The sequence below is a fragment of the Dermacentor silvarum genome, chromosome 6, assembly GCF_013339745.2.
Source record: "Dermacentor silvarum isolate Dsil-2018 chromosome 6, BIME_Dsil_1.4, whole genome shotgun sequence".
Classification (NCBI taxonomy): domain Eukaryota; kingdom Metazoa; phylum Arthropoda; class Arachnida; order Ixodida; family Ixodidae; genus Dermacentor; species Dermacentor silvarum.
In genome coordinates this window covers 6,095,725-6,104,651 of record NC_051159.1, presented here as the reverse complement: position 1 = coordinate 6,104,651, position 8,927 = coordinate 6,095,725, and the positions used below count along the sequence as shown (strand labels likewise).

Sequence of the window (8,927 nt, the reverse complement as noted above, 5' to 3'; positions counted from 1 at the left end):
CCTGGACCTGACCAAAGATTGCGCAGCGAACCAAGATTAGGGGGAAAGAAGACACGATGATTCTATAGTGGAATTGCCGTGGCTTCCGGAACAAGGCGGGTGAGCTGCGACAACCCGTCGATTCACTCGAGAACCAATCAGACATGATAGCATTACAAGAGATAAACCAACGACCCAGATTCCCTGCGTAGTGACGTATGTGGATCCGACGAAGAAAGGGACGGCAGCATTAGTACGCAATTGTATAGCGGCAACTCAGCACCTGACAGCACAGCGGGGATGCGAACACACCCTCGTGGAGCTGCACACTCGAGGCATAGGAAACACGGAGAACGTGTTTGTACTGAACATGTATTGTAGGCCGACTAAAAAAGGAATTTTTAAAAATAATTGTACTTGACTAATTGAATTAAAGAAATGATAAATTAGTGGAAATCAAAATGGATGAAAAAACAACTGTCCGCAGGTGGGGAACGAACCCACGTCTTCGCATTACACGTGCGATGCTCTCACCATTGAGCTACCGCGGAACCGTTTTCCCATCCACTTTCTTGGGTATTTATGTTTTACAACTATAACTAACCCTGGGAGTGTTAGCCAGCGCCCAGGGTTAGTTATAGGGTTAGTTATAGTTGTAAAACATAAATACCCAAGAAAGTGGACGGGAAAACGGTTCCGCGGTAGCTCAATCGCGAGAGCATTGCACGCGTAATGCGAAGACGTGGGTTCGTTCCCCACCTGCGGACAGTTGTTTTTTCATCCATTTTGATTTCCACTAATTTATCATTTCTTTAATTCAATGAGTAAAGTACAAGTAATTTCCCCTTTGTTGTCCTTGGTGTTAGTGTTTGTTGGCTTCTTATGATATGATTATATATATATATATATATATATATATATATATTGCCTGCAATGAATATTATTTCTGGGAATGGTAGTTTATTGTGCAGTATTCACTAATACATGCGTTTGTTACTGCAAGCACGTGCGCTTATTCCCGTCCGGAGTTCTCACTTTTTCAATCAGTGCATTTAGGATATTTGTAATTTTCCCCCTTACATATACAGGGTGTTTCAGCGAACACTTTCAAAAATTCTTAAAGGTTGCCTGTGGCAGATAGCCCAATTCTAGTTCATGGGCTGGTTTACTCGAAGAGGCGGACATTACTTGGCCAAAAAATTGAAATGCATAATCGACTAACTACCAAAAATTCACTAATTAAGTTTTTAACTAATTACCTGATGGCCCATATTGCAATTTACAAATTGTAGCCGTGGAGTTCGCAAGCGGATCCACTTATAACTAATTCTCGGGATGACACCAGTTTCGAGATATTAATTACCGAACTTTGCGGAGAAATGCATTGGCGTTCCAGTTAGTTTCTTAACAAAACGTCGATTTATGCGTCGAAACACAAAACTAATTGGAACGCCAATGCATTTCTCCGCAAAGTTCGAGAATTATTATCTCGAAACTGGATGTCATCCTGAAAATTATTTCCAAGTGAATCCGCCTTGCGAACTCCACGGCTACAATTTGTAAATTGCAATATGGGCCCTCAGATAATTACTTCAAAACGTAATTACTGAATTTTTGGTAATTAGTCGATTATGCACTTCAATGTTTTGTGCAAGTAATGTCCGGCTCTTCGAGTAGACCAGCTCATTAACTACAATTGGGCTATCTGCCACAGGCAACCTTAAATAAATTTTGAAAGTGTTCGCTGAAACACCCTGTATATCGTGAATATATATGTCTATGAGGCCTTTGATTTAATTACCTAGAAATACATTGGTCATTCTTCGCGCCACGCAGTTAATAAACCTGGTTTAATTCACTCTAACATTGCTTTCTTCGATCATTGTCCTTGATCAATATCCACCAACAACAAGCGCGTAAAATGAGGCGATATCAATAATAAAATTTTCTTACGTAGCTTCATGTTTCAGAGATACCAGAGACTTTTAGGAGACAGTGGTAAGAACAACAGTTCACCTGGCTAAAACTACATTTGCTACCGGCCGTCAAAAGTCATGGGTGCACAAAAGCAACTAAATCAATAAAAAAATGTACTGCACAGACGCTCTTCGAGAAAATCTGGTCGTCCGCCAACGTCCGTGCTGGCTAATGCCGGCTAGCAGACGACGCGCTTGACAAATTGAAGACGTTGCGTTATATAATCCATGCCTGAAATATATATGTTTGGAAAAATGGTATAAACATAATTTTGCAGTTGAAATAAAGCACTATTTTAAGAGCGTACTATGCGCAATTGGCCTCGGCGCCCGCAGCGAAAGTACGTTGAATATGCCGCGGAGCGCGTCTCCGCCCCAATCCAGTTCGGTCGCAGCGCCGTCGCACAATTTTTCCACACGCGGCGCCTCAGCGAGAGAGCGCCGTTCGGCCCACTCGATCATTGTCTAGTACACTCTAATTACAAGGCAACGTGGTTAGTGCCGCTGAAATCGACTGGCACATTTTTCGGTTGTAGACGTGATGGGCTGTCCCGCTATATCCTACCTCGATCTCTCTTCTTTCTTTCGCTTTATTGCCGTAACACCTTCTCCCGATTAGGGTAGCAAATCGGAGTGGCCTCTGGCTGATCTCCTATGATTTATCTCGTCCCCTTCTTTCTACCTACATAGCCGCTCCTTGTCTGTCGTGCAACTTTCAGTGGCGAGAATACACACGAGTCGTCGCCAGTGAAAGGCGACCGTGTATATCTGTCTTTTCGCTATTATCAACACCATTTCACATGCGCCTTCAATCTTTAATATAGGAGCTTCACCATCAGCCTAAGTCAGCGATTTACTTGTGCTGAAAATAGAAAATTGAAATTAAGCCTCAACATGCATTCAGTCTTCTACTGAAATTACTAGCGGGAACTCTGATGCTGCATGCGATCGTTCACTATCACGGAAATGGTGCCTAGTGCATCAATTACCTTATTTCTTTTGCCTTGGCTTCATACCTTCTTGTGGATTTCCGAGCAGTGCATGGTCCTTCAAGCAGTCGTGCTTTTTTTTTTCACTAAATGAATAAATAGTTTTCGCTGACATTTAAAACGTCATATTTTGTTGAATGTGATATATTTGCGAGACACAAATTCGTTTGAAGCCATACAGACGAAGTTTGGGCCAATTATTATACTAACCATCATTTCCGTGCTGACTGAACAAACTTACCAGCCGCTATCGCAGAAATTGGGACGATATTTATTTTTAGTAATTCTTGCAGGAAATGTTTGGATCTGAGACAGCGGTGAAGCAGCAAGCAAGATTTAAAAAAAATACTAGAAATGTCTGAGATTCTTTTCGAGCGCGGTACGACGCTCCTGCAAAGCTGTGTAAGCACGCGAGCACTCGCAAACACTCGAATCGTTCTTCCTTTTTTTTAGACTGGCACAAGAGCTTTACAAAAGAACATTCAAAGGAAGATCTCCTGGCCCGTAGCTTACGTGGTAAAAAAGCTCGCTTCTGAAATCAAATAATCCTACAATTTCTTCAGGCTCCCCTTGGCTTTAGGAGGCCACTATTCTAAATGTCTCCGTCTATCTGGAGAGCCGTTCCCGGTGAAACGTTTCAACGCAGGATGGATTACCCTAGCATTGCCATGATCCCACTGCTCACGCTCATTTGTTTGTTTCACTTCTTGTGATCACTTTGCAGAGTATCGCCGGAGCATCCAAGCGTCAGCAGCGGGGGCAATCCTCCGGCAGGGCAAGAGATAAACGGGCGTGTGTTCACCTTCCTCAGCGCTTGATTTTTTTTATTGTAATATAAACATAAACAGGTTGCAAGAAAGCTCAGCAACAAGGCTGCGGCGCTGTTAAAAATGACTCTCTGGGCGTTACGCGAAGCTCGTTTATCCCACACATTCTGAGAGGCAGGCCCATTAGGGCGCTTTGCTGGCAGCCCCTAAATAGAATCGCCGAGCGAGTGCCGCAAAAGGCGAAGCCAGCATGGCTGGTTCCAAGCAACAACAGATCGTCGCCCCATCTTTCTTTTGCCTCCTTACTTCGCCATCATTCCCCTTTCAATGGCTTCTCTTGCCTCGCACTCACGAAACTATCTTCGGTGCATGTGCGACGACAGAACTAAGCGCGAACGCAATCCAAAGCCCATCTGTATAACGATCCGAGATTCGAATTTGGAGCGAAGGGACGCTTTGTGAGACGACGACGACAATAATATTGGCGTATTGAAAACTTACGAGCGTATATCACGCAAATTCTCGAGAATCTCAGCACTGATCTTTGAAGCCCAAGAAGCAGACGTCGTTTAAGTGGAAGTCCCCGGCTAGAGAGGCCTTTAAGTAAGTATCTCTGTAAGGTGCAGGAGTACCATTATGAATCAGTGGCTTACTTCCAATAACGACAACAGTTCATCTCTTGTTTTGATCGAATCCTACGGATATGCGGCTGCATAGGAAGTTGACCGAAACTTTCGTTTCTTCATCGTTTAGAGCTCCTAGCAACCATTTGCAACGAATAGACAACAGGCTGAACGAATAATAACGGAAAGTTGAGAGATGACGCCACGAGCGCAAACGATAAAGGGAAAGCACATTTCCCTGCGCTCAAAAAAGATTATACATAAAAAAACACTTAGTCGTCCGTATTCATGGAAACAACGGCCTGCAGAAATTCCACATTTTTTATATTGTCAAATCTTCAGTATAAAATAATAAACTGTGCTTATTGTGGCTCAGCGTCGTCATAGATTTCCGGTGACCTCAAACGCAACGAATGCACAATTATTTTCCATCTACATGTTCATTCTTTCAAAAACGTACATTTATTCATTGTATCGAAGATAATAAGCTGCATTTTGTGCCTCAGGTTATGCACTTGTGCCAAACGTCAACATACCAGCGTACAAGGCAATCTGGATTCACTTCATCACTGCAAGAGAAAACTCTGATGTGGCAGATATGAGTAATACGCTTTTTTTCTTTCGCTCACTTTTCCAAGTTTGCTGTGCTTTCATTCGCCCATTGTTCACTCATTGTCGTTTATTTTGCTTTTGCTCATGTTTGTGTCCTTGTATATCCTCCATATTGGCAAAATACACTGGACAAAATACATTGGATTCATCTCCTAACGATGAATATAAAATAGCGTGAAACTGAGCATTCGCTGTGTGGCATTAAGCGAAGGGGAAAATATTTCCTGTTCAAATTTACGGTTGCGCGCTCCAACCCACGCAAAACTTACTTTTGATATGTTGCGTAGGCAATGATCCTATCCCGCGAAACCCTCCTCCGTTCCTTCATACTCCACGGCTTGCGTTTGCACCACCGCGGCGTCAACACCCACGTTGGGACGTATGCTAGCGCAGTTCAATCCATTTATCACTCAATACATTCCACAAACCGCACGCTTTTGTTTCTTTTTTTGGCGGGGGAGCTTTTTGGTAATTTTATATATTATGCCGCCGATTACTCTTGACAACGTTCACAAGTGAACGTTGTTTCTTGCGAGTTGGATATTGCACAAACTATTAGTACCGTTCGAATCACCTGAGGAGTATTTGAGATCGCAAGTCAAGAACGTTGATCCACGAGTAGGACGCTGCGTCAACTGCATTAGGGCGAAAGAGCTGCATATTTCCCAAACTCATTTGCTTGATGCGCTGCGAGCACCGGAAGTTGATCTCAGGAATATTCAAATCACCACCAATGATTAAGTAATCAATTTTAACTAGTGCTATCGAATTATTTAGATGGCGTACAGATTAAACGCAACTACCAGGAGGACGGTAGAAAAATCATACAGGTAATGAATCGCCATTCCGATGTCTAATCGAGGCCCAAATGGCCTCACTTCTACCAGCAAGTATATCAAGTGCACTGGAATAAGTAATTTTGCCGACGAGTGTGAAGACGAGAATGAAAATCGTCGAGAATTTTCCTTTTGGGTAGCAAACAAGATTTGCGAGGAACACCTCGTTGTCGTTAATATTTTCATCAAGCCTGCATTCAGAATCCAGTCAGAGAAAAGGCCTTGATACACCAAGAAGACTGGAAAATCCATCAGTTTTACTTCTATGACAGTTAACATCAAGGATTGTAATTATGGTGTTAGTACGCTGTCGTCATTCAGCTTGCACAACTTGGCCGAGTGAATCAGTATTGGTGTATTTGACGATATTTAGCAAAAATGTGTCGTACCTTTGGGTCATCCAGCCCCTACTGTCGATGTCCCTTGGCCTACTCGCAGAAGCGTTGCCGCTTTCTTTCTTTCAAATATTCTCTGAGAACCTTCAGATACACCCTGTGCCTTTCAATTTTATCGCACTTGACAGTAGGGCCTTCTTGTCTTTAAAAACGTACGGTACTTAGCAATCAGTGGACGCGTCTTGCTGCGATTATATTTACCAGGCCGGTGCGCTCTATCAGTTTTAACGCTGTCGCACTGTAAAAGAGATTGACAAAGATATAATACATTCTACTCACTTGATTGGTATGATACGTGTTCATTTTTATCTTCAATGACGTAAAACGCTGAGTTACAGCATCTACTGCGGTTTTTAAAGTCGTCAACTTTATGTGGGAGTGAATTCAGCGTTGCTTGGTGCTCACCAAAACTTTTTCTACATTTGGCAACAAAACGGCCATTTTGCGTAAAGTAGAAACTAAATATGGAAAACAGAGTATTTATTTTTCTGCTATATCACTACGGAATTCGCTACCTACCTAATCAAAACAATGTAATTCCCTTTCAATCTTTAAGCCTCAACTGAAGTACTATGTTTTTGTAATGAACAAATGACTGTACCAATCAACCGTGTATTGTTTATGAATGTGTGGACCTAATTCGAAACTTTTTACTGATTTTCTTGACCGCAGGCTTTACCATGCTATTCATTTTGTAAGGTATTTTGTGTCACTTCCCATTGCACTTCTTTAGTACTTCTCATTTTTCTTTATATTCTGTAACTGGCCTCAGTGACCGATTTTGAAGTGTTGGACAGCCCCACGTGCTCAAACTGAGAGTACTTTCTTCCCCCTCTCTCCTTTCTTTTTGTCCATTTAAACCCTTTCCCCCGTGTAGGGTAGCAAACCGGACGTGCGTCTGGTTAACCTTCCTGCCTTTCCTTTCTTCTTTTTCCTCCTCCTTCTCATCAGGGCCTCCTTCATCAGCCCTGCTTTTGTTGGCTCAATATTTTTCAAACGTTTCTCTGTTATAGTGTAAAATGTCGCATTGGCTTTACTTTGTTCTAGTTTTCAATTCGTGAAAAGGGGTAGTTTTATTTTGGGACCCCTTGCTGTATAAATATTGTTATGTAATGAATTGCTTATCAATTAATAAAATTGGATTGAATTGAATTACATACCGAATACTATCATACAGAAAGGAAGGTACGTACACCCGTGAGCAAAAGTACATGGACCACAGGGTTGTCGAAAAAATGTAATTTCTTCGTAATTAACAAGCATAAACTAGAATTGACGAGTACACTGAAAAGTTCGCAATTCCAAGTTTGGAATGCAGTCTTCAATTTCTAGCTGCGTTCACAGGCAGAGGAAAAAATCGGCTTTACCGCGCCACCCCAGGTCCGTATACTTTTGCTCACGCGTGTGCATCACGAAGACGATAAAATCGGGAGGTATTTTTCTGATCAATAGTATTCTTTCTTTATTATCACAAAACTATAATTACGATTTACATGTTACATTAAATATATTGTAAGGAAGAAGAAGTGCCGGTTAGCCAGGTGCATCTCCGGTGTAGGAAATACGACGAAGAAGTGCCGGTCAGTCAGGCGCATCACCAGCGCTGTTACGCACGGGGCTTGTCCTGACTGCTCGCAGGGTTTTGACTGCCGCACCGAGTTCGACCTCTCAATCCTGTCAATAAACACCTTGACATTTGGTGGAGAGTGCTGGGTACGACTCCATCAACGCTGGAACTTCGAAGCCGAACCCTTCGATCATCTCGGCCCATGCCGGACGATCAAGCCCAGTCTTCTCGAACCATGCCTGACGATCAAGCCCAAGAAGCTGCAGTCACGGCACCAACTATCACCTGTCCTGGCGTGCAGCGTCAGCGGGATCCTGCGATTTTTGCGGGTACCGGTGATCAGGACGTCGAGGACTGGCTCGCCTCGTACGACAGAGTCAGCAGGCACAACCACTGGGACGATAGGGAAAAGCTCAACAACGTAATTTTCTACTTGAGCCACGTTGCGCACTTGTGGTATCGGAACCACGAATCCGACATCTCGACATGGTCGGCGTTCAAGACCAACTTCACGGAAATCTTTGGTCGTCCTGCTGTACGTAAACTTCAGGCCGAACAACGCCTGCGCGGACGCGCCCAGCAACCAGGTGAGAATTTCACCAGCTATATCGAAGACGTCGTTAATCTGTGCAACAGAGTCGACGCAACGATGCCAGACGCCGATAAGATCCGGCATATCCTCAAGGGAATTGAGGACGACGCCTTCCAGATGTTGGTCGCCCGGAACCCGACCACAGTCGTCATTGCGCTGTGTCAAAGTTACGACGAACTTCGAAGGCAGCGCGTTGTCACACGACACCCACCCTCAGAATTCGCCCCTGTCTCAGGTCTGACGCTAGGTGTTGACGAGTCGCCTCTAATGCACCAGATAAAGGAGTTCGTGCGAGAAGAAGTTGCTCGGCAGCTTTCCCTGGTGCCCTTTACGAACGCGCAACCACACTCCCCACTGACACGGGGGTTACAGACCGTCATCAAGGAGCAAGTCGCTGAGTGCCTGCCAGCTGCTATTCCACCGCCTACTGTCGCGGCGCCCTTGACATACGCTGACGTCGCTGCAAGGCCGCCCTTCGCTCCACGTCCTCCTCTCCAAGCTGTTGCGCGACCGCCCCCGATTCCCTTCTCGCCGCCTGCACCACAGCCACCACGCCAGCCAAATCCTTGGCGCACAGCCGACAACCGCCCA

At 44.2% G+C, this 8,927-nt stretch overlaps 1 non-coding gene across 1 annotated transcript; it reads right to left on the bottom strand.

The window, feature by feature from the left end:
- Positions 1-458: 458 nt before the first annotated feature.
- On the bottom strand, positions 459-530 carry Trnat-ugu (transfer RNA threonine (anticodon UGU)). The gene has a single exon. It is a non-coding gene; the product is annotated as a tRNA-Thr (tRNA).
- Between the last annotated feature and the right edge of the window lie 8,397 nt (positions 531-8,927).